Source organism: Spea bombifrons, chromosome 1 (genome assembly GCF_027358695.1).
Source record: "Spea bombifrons isolate aSpeBom1 chromosome 1, aSpeBom1.2.pri, whole genome shotgun sequence".
Classification (NCBI taxonomy): Eukaryota; Metazoa; Chordata; class Amphibia; order Anura; family Pelobatidae; genus Spea; species Spea bombifrons.
In genome coordinates, this window is record NC_071087.1 from 88,510,791 (window position 1) to 88,530,946 (window position 20,156).

At 37.9% G+C, this 20,156-nt stretch overlaps 1 pseudogene; it reads right to left on the bottom strand.

The window, feature by feature from the left end:
- LOC128500998 (atrial natriuretic peptide receptor 2-like) overlaps nucleotides 1–20,156 on the bottom strand; it is a 32,698-nt pseudogene that overhangs the window by 11,339 nt on the left and 1,203 nt on the right.

Below are 20,156 nucleotides of genomic sequence, written 5' to 3' on the forward strand. Positions count from 1 at the left end.
TGTATTTTTTCTTTTAAAATAGTTTTTTCTTTAATATAGTACCAAACTATTAGAGTGCAGCCTATAATCAGGTGCGGCCTATAATCGGGCCAATACGGCACTATACAAAAAAAGCCTGCCATACGGTGCCTCCCTGCTTGGAAGACTCTAAAAAAAAATTTTTTCCAACGACATCCACCCCCCATGCTACAGCTGCTACAATTCGCAGATTACCGATACATGTCCCCTGCAGTAGATTTATCAGGACTGGGTATGGCATGCTCCTCAGGTGGCATGTACACTTGCACAAGACGATCATGATAATCACTAGAATCATTGGAAATGTCACATTTGCGGTAATAATCCAAGCCGATATCTGAAAAAGGAATACAAATGTTATAAGAGGTTTTTGCAAGTCATTGTAAGTAGCTTAACTTTAAAAAGTATCCTAGCTCGGATCCAATTGGCTGTGGAATAGCTGAGGAGGCAACTCCCTACAGAGCTCTACAGGGCCCCTACGCCCAATAAAATTGGCTAACAAAAACACAGCTGCGTCACAAAGACATGGGAAATGCAGTACTTTGTTCAGTACTCATTAGGTGTGGTTTTATTTTCTATCATTGTAGGGGCAGCCCTGAAATTTCTAGTACACTAGACAAGCACACCCAACTGTATGCACTTGCTTGCTAACATACGGTAGATAAAAACTAATTGTCATAAACAGTTGTTTAGCTTGCTCTGTATCAAAGAGTCCATGCTTCAGGAAATGCTGCATTCCCTTACCTGTGATTTTACAAACCCAGCGGTCATCAATGACACAGTTTGTAGATTTGAGACGTGAATGGTACATTTTATGTTGGTGAAGATAAGCCATTCCTTGGGCAATATCATTGGCGAATGAGAACCTAAAAAGACAAAATATATATACTTTCTCCCCAACAGGTACTTGACTTTGTGTATAAACTGCTTCCTAGACTACTTCCTAGAGATGGAGGTGACAGGTTATAGTGAATTAATGTAGATGGTGAAAAAAATTAATGAATCCAGAGCCACACTTAGGGGTTGTGCTGCAGGATGAGGGTAAGTAACTTTACCAGCCACACTTAAGTGACCCTATGCTTTAAGGGATTTAGATAGAAGACAAATAACTCAGTCTTGGACAAGTTTAAATAATATAAATAACAATAGACTACGCTGAGAAATGAAAATAGCGCATAAAACATATTCTCTCTTAACAATGGAAAAAATAAAAAAAAGCGTTGATTTTTTAAGGCAAGCAAGTTGAGATTTTCAGAAGAAAAGCCACACAAGTCTATAAAATAACTGAGTTGACATTATATATAAGCAGAAACAGTCACCAATTTAGATCTGGGCACAATCTGGACACCTTCTGCCTCACTAAGCATTATTGTTGGGCTCCCTATGGAGCATAGGTCATTAATGGATCCCTATGTAAGCAATTGTAGCCTCTCCACAGAGACAATGGGTGATGTATCAACATGAAGTGCAAGAACAGGAGAAGTGTGTATATGCTGTTTAGTTTGCATTGCTTCAATGGAAAGAGCTTTAAAATGCTGTGCAGAGAAGTGGATAATCATTTCCGTTGTTTTATATGATTGATTATAGCTCACTTAATAGGAGCTTCTTTTATTCTCTCTAGAACATACTCGGTAATATTATTATTATTTATACATTTATATAGCAACATCATATTCTGAACAGTGGGCAAATAGAACACAAGTAGTACATAACATAACAATTTGCATGCTCAAACAACTGACACTCTGTAGTGCTGTACATGCAAACTAAATGTTTTAAAACTCTTAGTGCAGGGCAACAAATTAGGGTAAAACAATTAATAATAAAAATAATAAATAGTTTGCCCTATTTGACATATTTGTATATGCTTTTGGGAAAGGTAGTGTGTCATTATTTGTTTCCACTGCATTGGGAGATGTTGATGCTCTGGCACACAATAAACCTTGCCGAAACTAAATACTCTTGCAAGAGAATGTTTGTACCTATTTGTGAAATTCTAGTGTGTCTCTCCTGCTGGATCTGTGACCCATTTTCATACCTGAAGCCCCAGTTCAAAGGGATGTCTTCATTCAGCAGCACATCATTCAAACTCCCTTTTGGGCAGTACTCTGTAATAATAGCCACGTTGGGAACTTCAATGCACCCACCAATAAATTTGCATAAGTTGGGATGGTCTAGTTCTCTAAAGAGATAAGAAAATAATATTGTTTGGAGAGGGTTCTGTCACCTTTGTGTTTTTGTTTCAATGGCAGAACTATCATTTGTGGTTTTGGAGACAGTCGCATAAAACCAGTCAACAGAAGATGTCACACTGGTGTTTGCATCCGGACATACGCTATGGCTCAGGAACTGTACAGACTATAGATCTGTGATTGTCTAACGTTTAGATGGGGGTCTTATAAGGACCAACCTTACTGTAGTTTGAATTTAAGTGTAATATTTAACATATGAAGACATGGAAGTGGGCCAGGATGGTATACATCAGCTCACTGGGGAGCTTCTAAAAGTCTACCCCTCCTAGATGATCATGCTACTCACACCACAACCCAAATAGCTTTAGTTCTCATTCTCCAGGGATGCTAATGAGTCGCATTTAGTTGTCACATATTATATGTAACCCACCTTATATGCATACTATAGGAGCAGTCATCTAAATCTCATGATCAGTCTGACTTGATAACCTATTGTTAAGTTCCTTTTATTAAGGACATAGTGAGGGAAAAGAAGATCACTTGTCGTATTTTGCCACAGCTCTCAGCTTCGCTGAGATACAGTTTTAAACTACATACCTCTAAAATAACTGCACTGATTGACAAATAACATGCACACGCAAAACAGGCATCACAATTAATTTACTGTACTTACCTAACTTCTTTTACTTCTCTACGTATTGTCTTTGAGAGGGTAAAAGTCTTCTTCTGGATTTTTTTGATAGCAACTATTCGGCCATCACTAAAATATGGAAACGGGGATTATTGGTGCTTTAGTGTTTTTTTTTTTTATATCCTTGGCATGTTTTGTAATTTTCTGTTTTACAATAGAAACACGTTACCAAAATGATGGTGCAGATTATGAGAAATACTACAGTTCACAACACAATTGACGTTATATAAAATAGGTATTTACAGGTTGTTACAACAATCCTGCTTGGGTATATCAGATTTAAGAAGACAGATGGATGTGCTAGGGTAGAATTGAATTAGTAGAGATAACTTGAAAAGGGAAGCAAGATTGATAAGGACTTACTATCGGCCAGTGTGAGTGAAGAATTGCTTTCTGGAAGTGTTGACAGCCACTGGGCAGGAGCTCAGAGCCGTGATATGACTTGTGTTGGAGTCGCTAGCACAGAGGCCTGCACTTAGTGTACTTCCTGTTGTGTTCCGACCTGTGGGATGATCTGAAATCAAACCTACCGTATGAGGCCAAAAATATACTCATATGAACATACAGTATGTCTACATTGTTGTTCAGTACAAAGTATGTCATGCATACGTGCCTCGTGATTAAAAGGACACTTTGTTAGCTATTTAATAAAAAATAGGGTTTACTCAAGTAGTTGAAGTCTTAATTAAATTGAGTGGCCACCGACCTCTCCACAGATCAATGAGGCAAAACAAAACTAAAAAAAAGTTATTTTAATAATCAGTGCCATTCAATTGGGTCATTGGGAAAGGTATCACATGTGTAAATATAATGAAAAACACAGTCATGTATAGACTATTTTGTGAACAACTTTTCCAATACAGAAAGTATATTAATAAGTGCAGTATATAAATCATCACCCCTCTTTAAAGATGAGTTACATTTTTGGCATGTTTACCAGCAATATTAGTTAATATATTTAGGAAGACAAAAGGGAAACAATGAGATACATTTTTGATCTATATGGCCCGTACACTAATACAAATATGACATATTATATGGAGGCTGTTTATGCTTCGATTGATCTTTTTCAACCCACGAAGGAGCAAGGGGGTCCTATTGCTACGCTCAAAGAGAAGAGTACAGCCCAGTCCTGAAGTATGTTTGGTTTTAAGTATCTGGATAACAAAAAGGCACAACTGTGACATTTCATTCTCACATTGTTGTGTACCTTGTTGTGATAAATTCTGTGGAGAGGGGTGATCTAAAATGTTTGCACATCTGGGAGACTTATTTTGTATTGGTTGGCAGCTTTGACAGATTATTTAATCCTAATTAGATATCTAGCCTATTTATGTCATACTGGAGATTTCCAGTAGTTCATTCTCATTAGTGCATGTTGTCTTTATTATGGTATGAGTTATAGCTCAATTCTGATATTTGTTACCTGTGTACGTTAAAAAAAAATACTTGGTGTTATAATTACTATTAAAGCAAAAATAAAAGCAGCAATTCATTCAGCATGATTTGTATTTAAAAGAAAAGATAACTCTCAGTATTGAGAATTTTCCATACCTTGTTTTATTTGATTAAAATCAATGATCCAACTTTCATCCAAAAACATCTTCTGTTTTTGGTACTGAAATCCCTAGAAAGCGAGCAGCAGACAAAAAGATGCAATTCTAAGTTTATTTATTGAATGTGCATTTTTTTACAGTTCCAAAAGCTAACATATATATATAACAGCATTCTAAGCTTGCCGAGGCATATGAAGCTAGCACTGAAAGGGTTAAAGCTGGAATGCCTTTAGTATTGAGCTCATACAGCACTTTAAGTCACCTTAAGAGCAAGAGAGTCTGTATTTGGGACCCCATTTCCTACCTGGTGTATTTCCTTTCTAGGGATGAATGTTTGCTGAGTATGAGGCTATGATATGTTCTATTGCTCACAAAATAACAATAATTTGTGTATAAGTAGCAGGAAACGTGTGTATAAATTAAAGTATTTAAAAAAAATATTTTCTAAATTCTAAATACCTTCTAAAATTACACAACTAACCCCACCTAAATTAAAGCCCAGCCTTTGTATATAGAAAAGTAAGATGGGCACCTTATAGTTTTTCATTTTATGTGTGAATTATATGGTTGCATTTGTTTTGTCTGATAAAATAACATATCGTATTAAGTGAGAAATAAAAATGTACCACCACTGCCAGAACAAAGCCAGCTACAATTAATGCCACGGGAATTGAGATTGACATTCGAATATCAGGTGGTAGAGGGCATTCCCCACAATCCACTGAACATGTTGAACAAGATTCATCTTCTTCACATCCTCCATTACCACACACTGCAACACAAAAAATGTATGGCGGCATAATCATCTCATATGTCATATGGAACTCCCTTAGTGTAAAGGTTTCTGTCTTGGAACTGCATACAATGTCCGACCAAGCTGTATCAGCTGAGGAATTTTGTTCATAATATCTCCTTCACCAAGTCTGCATGAAAGGAGGAACTCCATCCCTCTATACCTTTTTAAAGGAACATTTTAGTTTGCATGTTGTAGTACATTTTCCATGGACTACAATGTGATTTACTGCATGCAAATCCAGGGCTGGCGCTACCGATATATAGGCAACGTAGGCGCTGCCTAGGGCTCAGATCTTCGTGGAATCGCCTCCTCTGCGGTGGACTGGAGAGGCAGTCCAGTCCGCTGCATTGGGGCTGCCCCACGCAGATATGCTGGAGGAGCAGGGCCAGTTGTGCAGATCATAGATCTCCCTCCAACTGGCCGTCACCGATGCTTTGTGATTCTGCCGACTCCGGCATATGAAGTATGGAGGAGGAGGCGGGGTCACGCAACAAGAAATCAAAGAAAAGGGGGAGAGATAAAAAGAGAATGGGGGTAGGGAGAAAAAAAAGAGAGAGAAGAGATAAAAAGAAAGAAGAGAGATAGGGTAAAGAGAAAGAGCAGGAGATTTTGATAAAAAGAGGAGAGATAGAAAGAAGACATAAAGAGGAGAAATAATGAGAAGGGGTCAAAGAGAAGGGGAGAAATAAAGAGAAAGAGGAAAGAGGGAGAAAAGAGAGGTGAGAGGAGATCTGGATGCTGGGGGAAGTCCTGTGTTTGCAATATGGATGCCAGAGAAGGCATTTGGGGTGTGCTACCTATGATGTATGCCTGTAATGTAGGTGCTGTCAAAGCACAGGGGGTAATGTGTATGATGCGCTTGTATGACTCCACCCCCAAGGGCAGTATGCAAGGGGCGGAGCCATGGTGCGACAAAATTAGTTCCGCCATTTAATATTTCCCCCAGTAACCCCACTCAAAGCAAGTTTAAGCATAAAGCATACACCTTTTCATGCTCAGTGGCATACCTAGTAGAGTGAATGGAAGCTGAGCTTCTGCTGAAATCAACAGGACTAGCTGCAATGGCGTGTATGCTGGCAAAACATCAGCACATGAGATTGGCTGCTGCTACTACCAATGAAAATTATCCCAGCTCTTATTGACTAGAATGGGAGTGCTACCGGGCATGCACATTGTATGTTTCATGCTTTCAGTAGAGGCAGCTGGGGGATGAGGTAAGTGAGACAGAAGTCAACCACTAAAGTAACCTCCCCCGGGTTAGCCCCCCCATATTAATTTTTTTTACAAAAGATCATGGCATTTGTTAGATCTTTGTTAGATCAGGTTTGATCAACAGTTTTTTTCGTTAGATCAACTCTAAAATAGGCAATATTAAGAATCTTTTTCAGGGGGGGCTAACCCGTAGCCAGCCCCCCCTCAACAAAAATGTCAACAAAATGTTACTGATTATGATAGCTCTACGTTAGATCAGGTTTGATCAGACAAAATTTTTGTTAGATCTAGTCTAATTACTGAGATATTGCATATTTTATATCAAAAACAGTTGATCTAACCTGATCTAACGAATATCTACCAAAATCCATAAAAAAAAATCCAAATTTCAGTTGAGGGGGGGCCAGACCGTATGTATACCCATTACCCGCACACAAAATAGGATTGTGAATACCGCCTCCTGCGTGGTAGATCTAACGAAAAAAACAGTTGATCTAACCTGATCTAACGAATATCTACCAAGATCCATAAAAAAAAATTCCAAATTTCAGTTGAGGGGGGGCCAGACCGTATGTGTACCCATCCCCCGCACACAAAATAGGATTGTGAATACCGCCTCCTGCGTGGTAGATCTAACGAAAAAAACAGTTGATCTAACCTGATCTAACGAATATCTACCAAGATCCATTAAAAAAAATCCAAATTTCAGTTGAGGGGGGGCCAGACCGTATGTGTACCCATCCCCCGCACACAAAATAGGATTGTGAATACCGCCTCCTGCATGGTAGATCTAACAAAAAAAACAGTTGATCTAACCTGATCTAACGAATATCTACCAAGATCCATAAAAAAAATCCAAATTTCAGTTGAGGGGGGCCAGACCGTATGTGTACCCATCCCCCGCACACAAAATAGGATTGTGAATACCGCCTCCTGCGTGGTAGATCTAACGAAAAAAACAGTTGATCTAACCTGATCTAACGAATATCTACCAAGATCCATTAAAAAAAATCCAAATTTCAGTTGAGGGGGGGCCAGACCGTATGTGTACCCATCCCCCGCACACAAAATAGGATTGTGAATACCGCCTCCTGCGTGGTAGATCTAACGAAAAAAACAGTTGATCTAACCTGATCTAACGAATATCTACCAAGATCCATAAAAAAAATCCAAATTTCAGTTGAGGGGGGCCAGCCCCCCTCATTAAATATGCAATATCTCAGTAATTAGACTAGATCTAACAAAAATTTTGTCTGATCAAACCTGATCTAACGTAGAGCTATCATAATCAGTAACATTTTGTTGAAATTTTTGTTGAGGGGGGGCTGGCTACGGGTTAGCCCCCCCTGAAAAAGATTGTTAATATTGCCTATTTTAGAGTAGATCTAACGAAAAAAAACAGTTGATCAAACCTGATCTAACAAAGATCTAACAAATGCCATGATCTTTTGTAAAAAAAATTAATATGGGGGGGCTAACCCGGGGGAGGTCTAAAGTACCGTATTTGCTTGAATATAGGCCGCTCCCGATTATAGGCCGCTCCCTTATAGTTTGGTGCTTTTTTAAAGGGGGGGGATTTATTATTATTATTATTATTATTTTTACATTTAATGTATGGTAGGAGGCTCTCACCCTCCTTACCTAAACTTTAGTTTTGCAACATTGATGTAGATGCAGCAGACGTGACCTCCACTTCCTGCACCAGTCTGCCTCATCAACATCAAAGTTGGGAATCAAAAAAGGTTTCTGCTTGCGCTGCTGTCTTCTGATCCGGTCCTCCAGACACCCTGGAGAAGGTAAAAATGCTTACCCCCCGATTATAGGCTGCACCCCCACTTTAAAGATTTAAATTATGGGAAAAAAGTATGGCCTATAATCAGACCAATACAGTATGTCTGCACCAACTAGCATCTAGTAAAATATGCACTTGGCACGGAAATAAAACTTAAGGGGACCTTTAATCATGAAACTATAGGGTATAATTAAAGGTTGAATGCTTAATCCTGTTATTTATCTTTTGGCATTAATTCAATATTTTATTTTGACAATTAATTCAATACATGTGAACATGTAGACTTAGAATGAGAGTCCTACTTATTTATACTATACCTACTACTGGCAGTACCAGGGTTTTTGCCTCCAATGCCACCTGCATTTTGCCCACTCGGATGTGTGCAATCAGTGAAGTAACACCAACATGGAATAAGACAACCTAGTTAAAAATAAATGTAATGTCATTGTTTTGTACAACTTATTAGCACAACGTATTAGATAGATTGAAGAGCTCTGTCCCCATGTCCCACAGTAGTATTTAATAATAAATAATAATTAACCATGGTTTAGGTGGAACTAAGTAATATTCCATACCTTTGCACTCCAGTTCCCCTGTGTTATTTTACCCGCCAAAGATAAAGTGTGCGTAAAAATCTGTCCATCATCTGGTATCCAGGGACCACAAATTCCTCCTTTCCCCTTTATGAAACAAGCACATGTAAGAGATAAATCATTTGTCTGTGGATGTTGCAATGCTGCTTTCGTTGATTAGTATTTTTTAAAGGGTTGACAAGGTACATTTTGAGTAGTTTTTTTACGACTTTACTACTATAGGTCCCATTTAAGTAAAAAGCATATTGTAGGCCATTTTGCATGGATTCCAATGCATTTTACTGCATGCAACCTGATGCACGTGTTTTATGGGAGTTGAAAATGGGACTTTCATATTCCACCCCCTGTATATATATATATACATGTATGACATCAATGGGAATTCAGCTTACACACTTGAAAAGCAAATGTCAGCTACATGTATACAAGTTAAAGATCAAGAAAGAAGTCTAATTGTCTAATAAAAAAGAGCATCTATACAAATTTGTATGCGGTAAAATGCATTGAGATCTATTAAAAATGGACTCTAATGTGCATTCAAAATAATAGGAGCTACAGTACTTTTAATTTGTTAAACTTGCTAATGTAACCTTTGTACACCATAAAAAGAAGAGATAATACTTAAAAGGCCTGGACAGAATAGCGTAGGTGAAGGTGAGAGTTCACCAACACATTTTCACAAATGTAAGATATGTGATACTCCTTTCCCTGCTTCACATAGCATAATCACTTACCATGAAGGACATTGGGCAGGAGTGGATATTTGCGTGGTGCACACAACAATTCTCCCCATTAGCATCTTTCCAGTTGGATGGGCACTCCTGTTCCTCGCAAAACTTTTTAGCAGATACAGCATCTCTTCACAAACACGGGAAAGAGAAGAGTTTACTGTTTATTTTTATTTATTCACATCTTCAACTTTACTACCCTCATCAGAAAGAAGTGCAATGTGTCACCAGAGATTCTCTTGAATCTTTGTAGCTATTACTCTTGTAAGCAGCAGATACCCCTAAATGTGCCACAGTGACGTGACTGGGAACCTTTATTTATCTGGGGTTTTTTTTACTATTTTTTCGATCATATTTTTGGTCTCTACAGGTGCCCCCCTGCTGCAGTAGGGGGCACCTCTGAAGCCCCAGTGGAGTCTCTAAAGACCCTGTGGGATCTCTCTTACACTGTCCAATATTTTTTGTGGGAACATGTTTTTAGGTTACTGTGTTTTCAGAAAAAATATAGCAGCTAGTGCATGTGCTAGCGGAAAACCATAAGAAAAAAAGAGATGGTAAAATAAAAAACATCCCTGAAATACATTGTGATTTTAGTGTAATCTGGCCTAAAAAGACATTGTGGAAAAGGCAACCTAAACCTAGAGAACAGGTTCTGAAAGTGTTATTTAGTTACATGGATAAATCTTAATGCATCAGAAAAGCACATGGTCTACCTGTGAGAAAGGATCCCATTTGTTACTGCATACTGATAAAACTTATCGGACGCAGAAACTGAGTAGGTGACATCAAAGGTTTCTCCACTTACGATTTTCTCAGGAGGCCTGTAAATCCATGACATCTCCAGACCTATGAAATCAGCAATTATACAATATTATATACATTACAATTTTCAAACTTCAAAGTATGACTTCAGAAAAAAACATATCTTGTACTTTAGAAAGGTTAATGGTTAATATCGATGTTTTGTTTTTTAATAGTAAAAGGGGAAGTAGAGGCAGGTGGAATCAATCAGTAGTAAAAAAAACTTAATTGACAGGGAATAGAAGCTTGTTTCATAAATTGTGCAGTTTGGACACTTCTAACCCATTTCAAGGAGTCTCTGCGTTAAAACACTGCCCCCTAAACTTCTTATTACTCCTCCCTAAACAGGTCTTCTCCTCACTACATCAACTCCCACCTTCCTTCATATCACCACTTTCTTGATCCTCCTAGAGCAATCAGTGGACTTAGAAGGCTAGTTCTTACCTTTGCTTGCATAATTCTCTGTGCTATATTTCCGTGCATAGTATATTTTTGAGCATTAAATACTGTAATGCTGTAAACAGTAATTTTACAGGACTGTCTTTAACGTGGGCAGCTGCTCCATGAGCCCAATATATGACCACTTGTGTACGCTACCAAAATTTGTGGTGTTGGCCACGCTGACAGCTCTCTTCAGAGGCGGACTGGACTGCCAGCTGCTGAAGGAGCAGGCCTGGTTGGGCAGATCACGGATCTCCCTCTAACTGGCCTAAAATGAAGGGAATGCAAGATCTGTTCATAAAGATCTCTGTTTCACTGGTCCCTTTCAAAGCGTGCCAGCTATTGATGCTGAGCACTAGCATATGATATGAAATCCCAGAATTCAGTAAAGTATAAGATAAGAAAATGGAGAGGTAAAGAGAAAGGTATAGGGGAGAGATAATGAAGAGGAGAAAGAGAAAGAGGAAAGAAGAGAGATGAGAAGAATGTGGAGAGAGGAGAAAAGAGGAAAAGGGGGAGAAAATGAGAAGGGGAAAGATAACAAATAAGGGAAAAGATAGGGAGATAATGCAAAATGGGAGGAATAATGAGAAATTGGAGAGGTGGAGAGACAAGGGAGGGATAAACTGAAACAGGAGGAGAGATAATGAGAAAGGGGAGAGGGACAGAGAAAAGGGACAGATAAAGGGAAGAGAAAATAAAAAGTTGGAGAGATAATGAGAAATGGTGAAAATAAAAGGAGAGAAAAAGAAGGGGGAGAGATGAGAAAAAATAAAAAAGAGGAGAGATAACCACAAATGGGAGAGATGGGGAGAAAGTGGGTAGATGAAGAGAAAACTTAGCATATATAAAGAGAATGGGGAGATAAAAAGAACAAAGAGATATGAAGAGAAAGGGAGGAGATAGAAAGGAGAGATAAAGAGAGAAATAGAATTTGGGTGCTGGGGCAAGTCCTATGTGCAATATGGGTGCTGGGCTAATCCTGTGGAAGCAATCAAGGTGCTGGAGCATGTCATATGGATGCAATCTGGGTGTTGGGCAAGTCCTATGTGTACAATTTAGGGGCTGGGTAAATTCTGTAAATGCAATCTAGGTGCTGGACAAGTCCTGTGGATGGAATATGGGTGCTGGGCAAGTCCTGGAGAAATACCTAAGTGTGCGATTTGGGTGCTGGGCAAGTCCTACGTGTCCAATTTTGGATCAGCACCATTCATTTACTATGTGACTGGCATAGTATTGTGCTCCTCCCTGCCCTGTGCATGTGGCGTGAGGACTCCTCACAAGAAGTCACTAGGGTCAGAAGGAGAAAAGCCCGCACTGACTCTTACAGTCTCCTCCTAATCTGCAGAGCTAATGCTGCAAGCAGTTTGTTTTTTTGTGTGTTTTGTTTTGGGGTGGAGCGTGTGAATGCATGCTAGTGAGCGCATGGAGGGGTCAAGGAAGAGCCCAGGGTCCAATCGATATTAAAGATGGCCCTGGTAATGTAGATGGGCATTGAATAAAATGACTACATTTCAATGCGTCCAAACAAACTTCCTTTATCTTAAGACATCTAGGTAGCCATTGTATGGAGTCATGTGATACTTCGGACAACCTTGATTGATCAAATGCCACACTTTGCTTATTTTGTATGGCAAAGCTAATTAAGTCATGCTTACCCAATGAAGTTCTTTCGGCAGGATGCTTTCATTAGTCATTGTTTACCTCGAGGCAGTATGAAAAGGCGGTTAGGTCTCTATTAAGTTTAGCTTGACAGTGACAAGAGAGCTTGACAGTATGTTTGAAACATTGGGTGAGAACTAGAATTACTGAAATTATTATTTAAATTCAGATTTTAAAAAAACAAACAGAAAACAAAGATGTCTTAATGTTTCAATAAAGGAATGCTTGGACATGATTTACATCTTTAGTCTTAGGTAGGGTGCAGTAGCATGGTACAGATATTTATCTGGCGTAAATATAGACGTGTTCCCCTTATGCTTGATTTCATTTATATTTGAATTAATAAATAACAGGAGACTGTATTACGCTGATTTCATTATCAGGGAAAGATGTTTACTTTACCTTATAAATAAATATTTTATGAAAACAATATTTGTTGTATAATTTATTATAGTCATGGTTGACAACTTTTAGACTAGCCTCTCATTTTTAAAAGTTATTTCTTCTAATAATATTGGTTGCCCTGTGCCTTTGTTCTGCTTTAGTTGCGATTATAGTAATATATCACTCCATAGTTTAGTAATTAACTGTGTTGCAAATCCCTATAAATCAGATTTGTATGATCCACTGACCACATATGTTTCATTTAAATGTGATGAATTTATAAACTCTTTTCTTTGTGCCATCTGTCTGCATATTCTCCAAACTACATCATGCAGGGAGAAGTAGCATTTTGTTAAGATGTTATGATGTAGTTATACGCTACATTTCATGTCTAAAGAATTAACAAAACTGTTATAGTGTAGTTAATTTTTAAAAATGAATTTCCAAAACTAACACTCAGTTCTCTATATTTTACTTGTATTTCTTGTGACTAAATCGTGGTATATAGAAACCTCTCTGAGTTTGATTTGCCACAAGTGACTAACACACCCCAACAAGGTTTATGATGTCCTCTTGTCCTCCCACTTTATAGCCTTCCCACCTAGACATGTTCTCTTGCATCTCTTACCTTCTGTTTCCAGTGTACTTATGGCTACCCTAACTAAACCCACTGTCTTTCCTTTAAATCTTTGACTCTTTCCAGTCTATTTTCCATCTACAACACTCTACTGGGCTAAAACAGTGCAAGTATAGGGAGTAGGTGAGAAAATACTTTTACCATTCTACAATTTTTTTTTTATTTCTTGAAAAATGCATTTTCTTTACAATGGCACCATACTATAAGGTTGTGGCCTAAAAACGGGACAATACCGTATCTTACCCATACATTTTCCATTTGAGAGAACATATACTTCCCTTAATTTCACTTTTAACTCTCTCTTTTCATTTGTTTTTCCAACCTATCAAGCTTTATTTTAAAAAGAATAAAGAAAAAAAACCTCAAAAGGAACAGCATGAGGCAAACTAAAAATTCAAAGAAACACAAAGCATCAATTCATCCAAAATGCACATGTCTAATGCACCTGTTGAATAATTAATGCAGAGTATCCAGATTATCAAAAAGTAATTATAATTATATCTGTATAACTATAACTATGGTTACATGTTATTTTGTAAGGTAATGTTTAGTATTTCTTTTTTTTTAAATAACGTATTTATAGTCTAATAAAATAAGACCAGGGCTTCTGAAAATACACAACAAAACATAAATTCAGTAATGAATATATAATAAATAATAATAAAGGAAATATTAAAAACACACATAACTAATGTTCACAAGTATACAAACCTACACATAAAAAGTTCAATATGACCACATTCCCAAAATAACATTTACAAATTAAGTAAAATATACAAACCATATACATACCAAAATATGTAATACTAATAAAAAGTCTCAAAATATGTGTATAACACTTGAGCAGCGAAAGGTAATCGGAATGATGAAAAACAGGCATTCCCAAGCAAGAAAACAAGCCCCATCTTGAAATCAATCTTTGACACCCTGGTCTCTTTTATAAAAATTATAGGGAGACAGTAGGCTAAAATATTATAAGAATACTTTTGTATTGTTTACATCTACCAATAATAGGGTTTTATTATTATTATTATTATTTTATTGTACACCTACTAAAGTGAGAGCAATTTACATAAGAGAGTGCTGAATCACAGAATACAAATTGGTAATTTTGGGGTTGGTAGCCCTCAGTCTGCACAATGTGACTGTGGTGTATTTGTGATTTTTTACTAATCTGGAATTTATATAAAATGACAACTATTTTATTTGATACACTCCTAAATACAGCCCAGGGAATATTTCAGGCATCTACAACTCTCAAGGTGTGCCCCCTATTCTCAGGATCTCAGGGTAAGTGGGCAGCTTTTCAGAATTACATAGTCTGGAGGTGACTCCTTCATAATGTACTGAATTAATGATATATTTAAAGCAGTTGGAGATTTTCTCACTGGTATATCACAGCCAAAACCCCTGCTTGAGCACAGGTATCAATAATAAACCAAGGTTTTCATAAAAAACTGAACAACTTGGTTGCTATTATTAGCTAATTATTTCATAATCTTTGTGATGAACTATTAAGTAGTAAATATTTCAAGGGTCTAATTGTCATCTGACAAAGAAAGGGCAACATGCAAACTAAGTATGTGTTGTATGCTATGTAGCGACCGAGAACTGATGAAGTCTCACCTCCACAATCAATCATATTAACATCATCAGGGTTCTCGAGCGGCCAACAGTCATATTCAGTGTTATCCAAATCATGCCACCCTCTAGTCACTTCAACCATGAACACCTAAAGTAAAAAAAGAGTTAAATAAAATTATAAATATATTCATTTAATAAAATAATATTGTTATGTAAAAAAGGCCAGATTACCCATACAACTGTGCTTTAGTCTACAAAAATGGATCTACCTGGTGTAACTTATCAAAAGAAAAAACGACGTCAACTCAACACCTATGTGTTTGAGAACACAATAACTTTCTTTCATTATTTTTGGCAACCCGGAGAAATAAATACACAGTGCAGTTGGCAGATAAAGGTGGATCTTAACATGTAGATGACAAAATACACAGGACACAATTTTAAGAAATTAGTGCAACCTACCAGTACAATGCCAGTGAGATAGAACAGAAAAGGAAAGTTGTAGCTTTTCATAGCCCAGCAAATTATGGCACCAGGGTTCTAGGTATTTACTTTAATGTCCCAAGAGAGCTGTATTGCAATGATGCTGTGTCTGAGATACAGCCAGATGTGATGCTGTTGCTCTAATCTCTCCCTTAGGACAGGCTATTGGATGGTAAGGAGGGGAAAGTTGGATGCACTCAGCTGTAAAATCAATTCACTTTCAAAGAACCACAATTAAATGCACAATTCAAGCTTCACCTTGAGTGCCATCCAGTGGCCATGATTTGTTATTTTTAGCAAATCTATCAATTGGTTTAGACAGCCAAAACGTGCACTAATACAGAATTTTGAGTGGATACAAGTTAACAAGTTAAGTAGACTTTTACTTTTATTAAAATTATTATATAAACTATATTACATTTCTTTTATTTCATTCAATATACATGAAATTCTGACCCTTGTTGTACCATATACAACAAATGAGTGGTGGGTGTCAGTGTGAGAGGAAAGGGTGATGCACAGGTTCTAAAACCGCACTGCATCATTGACTACAACAAAAAACATGGATGAGTACCTGGTGTTGCTTAAAATCACATGGTGAAAAAAGATTGCCATCAGCATGACCCAGGTTGCCATGTACTATATGTATGTGCTATATAAGAAATGGGGAATTGGAAGGACCTATACTTTCTTGGAGTTCTGGTGTCATCCTGTTTGAGACGTCTACTCCAAATGTGCAAGGTGTAAGTGTCCTGCGTCTTACCCACAGGCGTTTTCCTTGCACATTCCCCCTACTGGTGCCAAGACTGGTGCCAAAAAACAATGTATAGTCTGCTACCAAGGTACCACTGTCTTTCTCTGTCCTCTATTCCAGAACTGCATTGATGATTGTTTCATGGTCTATCATACCAAAATAATTTAGATTTTGTTATATCATATATTTGTCTTCTTTTTACATTCAGTTAGGGTGAGCTAAGTGGGGAAATAGGGGTATTTTGATCCATACGTTTTTGCCTTACAAGTTACAAAACATATAAAAACCATAAGCATAAAAAAATGCATGCATGTAAGCGGGAGATGAAACTGAATACATGTGTTTGGATTTCTCTATCATAATCTGTGAAAAAATCCTAAACAACACATAAGTGTCAGCAAAAAAAGCTTAGGAAATTATCCCTTTTGCAGTTATTGGTGGCCAAATAGCTGCATAAAAATGGTCTAAATGCTCCTAAAGAAATACTCTGGGTATGGCTGCTTTATAAAAATATATACTTTTACAGGAGCATAGGCCTAGCAAAACACCATGACCCAATATACCAATATACCGTCGTGTTCCAACTTGTGATGTCCAGAAAACCAAGAAAACCCCTATTCATGTGAGGTATATGTATAATCTGGGAATGCAGCTGAACAAGTTTGACTACATTTATCTGCCATAACACATAAACTGTGCAAAAAAATACTTAGCAACATGGTGTTAATAAAAAAAAAAAAAAAAGCAGAGGAAAAAAGCAAGTAAAAATGTTGTTGGTATTTTTTGGTTTCTTTGCTCGAAATTAGAGTTGCAAACCCAGCATACTAAATGTACAAATTCAACAGTCTGAAACAGTAATGTACACATAAAAGTATCAAGATTGTAAGCTTGTGAGCAGGGTTCTGTCCTCCTAATGTATCGGTTTGTCTTAGTCTGTCAATTCTCATCTTATACTGCTTGAATATATGTATTGTATTAAGCACTGCGTAGATTGTTGGTGCTACATAAATAAAATATAATAATAATAATGTGTGTAAATTCTATATAAGGTATTATACTAAGGTATTTCCAACATCGGGACATCTAAGTGTGTTTTCTGTCAATTTAACACATTTTGTGAGGATTAAGAGAAAATACATGAAATACATTTTTCTTTTTTTCCCGAAATCAATATTTACATTTTTCATCTTATAATCGAGCAACTACTCCTAGAAAACAAACAAACAATAGTTTACATGGGTACTCTGTTCAGAGGAAAGGGGATTAATGGCCGAGATATTGCAAAAATATATTGCGAGAAAAAATGGTCTTCACAAATCACATATTGTTTTTGTTTTTTTTCAGGACAAGAAGGGCTAGGTTTGCAGTATGCCACAATACCTGAAGATGGCAGACCTTGTCCATAGTCAGTTTTACATATAACAAGAAATATGGTAACCACAATATGGACACAATTTTAAGAACATTTTTGCTTTAAACAAGTATTATTTCAAAGAAAATGGAGCTAAGCAAAATAAGAGATACGATAAGTAATTTAAACTGTCAAAAGTATTATATGTAGTTTATCTTGCTTTTACATACTGTATATCTGAAGCCTTCAGCTGTGGCACGCGGCCAGGTTGCCGACTGACAGGGCCAGCCTTTGGGGTATGTGGGAGGAGAGAGAGGGGCGGCGAGCGGACGCTCATGAAAACGTTTTCGGTAAGCACTCTACGCCGTTCTGTTTCCTCTGCTCCATGCCGCCATGGTGCTGCCCTGACTGCAGTGGTGGGAGCATGAGGCCTCTATCTTGGTCGTGGTGCCTCGTGCTCCTACCGCAGGACTTCGGCAGGGTAAGTGAACTACAAAGGGAGGGGGAGGAGGGTAGATAGTGAGAAGGGGGGGGTAGTAAAAATACCATGTTTGTAATCAAGGGATGTAGTCAAACAAAAATTGGGTCATTGTTAATGAGTCATGAGTGCGATCAGCCAGGAGGGAGAGCAATCAGAGAGCTCGCCGCAGGCTACTATAAGGGAATCCCCAATCACGTGAAAAATGCAGGACATACAGAAAAGTGGGATTAAAGGGCAAGTCTTTGATGGGTTTTGTTTGTATCTAAATGGCACTCTAGACACCACTGTGGACAATTCTTCTCTGTAAGATCCTAAGCTTTTTACTTACACAAAGAGTTGGGGTCAGGAAATTATGTGCCTCTTAAACTCTTCTTATTTACAGTATATAATATTTGTAGGGTAATTCATGTTGGGGAAAAATATTATGCTTAATTCTCCCCACCACATAAAACATACTCAGGAATTGATTCTTTTTTGTTTTTTGAGACATTTAGACTACCCATTGTGTTAGGCAGCAAAAGGAACATAATACCTTTATCTGACCATGTAACCATTTCACTTTGGCTTGGGGAGAGATTCAATGATAGTTTGGTAACCAACAGATCTTATACTTTATTTATCCAAGGTCATTTGACAACAAAACAACAAAAACCCAGAAGTATGACCCAAGACACTCAAGGCAGTGATCAAGGGTCATACAATAAAGCTGTCATCTACCTTAAAGAAGCTGAGGGAAGGAAAATGAATTAAGCTAACAACAGACCTACATAGATTGGAAAAAAAGTATTAAAACAAAAGCACATCTAACAACATTGTGGAAGATTTAAAAAAAAAAATCTGAGCTGTCAAAGATGCAGCTCCAGGGTGTATGCTGTAAACAAAAATATTAATGTGTTGTATTTGAAAGAAAGCTGACACTATGCTAGCTCGTAAATGAAGAGTTAGATCAGTAGCAGTTAGGGCCAGACTGACTGGGCATATGGGTGGCTGATGTGGGCCGTGGGCCGGCAAACCAACATTCAAAGTGGCAGCCCGGCAACGAAGTTCAAAGCAGCCGTCGTGCTGGCCGATTTAACTTCAAGCCGGCTTGACAAGGAGAGGGTCTTCACGTCAGAGGAGAGCAGGAAAAAACAAAACAAAATGTAAGTATTACCAAAAAAATTGTCAGAGGACCCATATTCAAGGGAGGGGGCCGGCTGGGTTTTGGTAATACAAAATCAATATTAACAGGAGGGGGGTATGGCTGGGGTGAATAGATGTTTGTGTGTGATAGCATGGATGTGTAAGTGTAGGGGGGGTAGCATGGCATAGGGAGGCTGAAATCACATTCCTATCATGCCCAGGTTCCAGCATGTCCTGGCTGCCTGGGCATGATAGGAGTGTGATTGCTGTTAGCAATTATATATATATAAATTATTATTATTATTAAATTGGACAGAAAAATTAAATAACAATATTAATATATATATATATATAATTGCTAACAGCAATCACACTCCTATCATGTCCAGGCAACCAGTACATGCTAGAACCTGGGCATGATAGGAGTGTGATTGCTGTTAATATTCTTACTGAGCAGCTTGTGTACTTTTTTGCAGAGCAATGTCCGTTTCCTAGGTAGTGGGTACTGGTGTGCTACAGGAAGCAGATTTGGGAGGTCAATGGCCGTACAGCGACTGGAGGCAGCATGTTCTTTTAGGTATTCCCCTACCTTCTCTTCAGCTAATCCATCCCTCTTTCCTCTCCACGTTCTGTGAGGCCCAGTTTGAGGCTCCATGCCAGGCATTCAGGACAGGGCGAGAAGCCAAGAATACCTGAACGAAGGTTGCAATTATTGTAATAAGCAAAAAAGTAAAAGACCCAAAATTCTCAGCACCAGGCCCATGATGCTCTTAATCCGGCCCTGCCCAAAAGATTCTAAGAAGTGCTTTTTTATCTCATGGACAAAATGAGAGAAATAATGTATATATATCATATTTACTTCATAAACACATACCAAA